Genomic DNA, 434 nt, shown 5'->3' on the forward strand with positions numbered 1-434 from the left:
CAGGGTTAGGGGTTGACCCATCCGTCGCAGGGCGACAATTCGAAGGAAGTCGACGGCGTGCTTTGAGTTTGGCAAACTCAAATCGGAGGAGTCGGTCCACACGCACGTCCACTTCCTTGTGGCTTAATTGTAAGGCATACAGTAAGGAAAGTTTTCGGTGCCGTCGCACCCATCGCTCAAAGAGCACTATGTCATCTGTAGCGCTTTCGCCAGAGGAAACACTACAGGTATCGTCCGCATTGCGGGTACACGAGAGCCACCTCGTTGAGCACGTAGACAAGTGCGATAAACGTCCAACAGAATTTCTTGTGCGACCTAGAAACGAGATCGAAGAGCTTTTCTTTCGGCAAGACCAGCTTCCGTAATGGCCGTGGGTGCCGATGATGTGGAGGCGTAACGATCGAGTTACCACGTCCTTCGCTTCCACAGCGGGA

Source organism: Plasmopara halstedii (assembly GCF_900000015.1).
Source record: "Plasmopara halstedii genome assembly, contig: Scaffold_658, whole genome shotgun sequence".
Classification (NCBI taxonomy): domain Eukaryota; phylum Oomycota; class Peronosporomycetes; order Peronosporales; family Peronosporaceae; genus Plasmopara; species Plasmopara halstedii.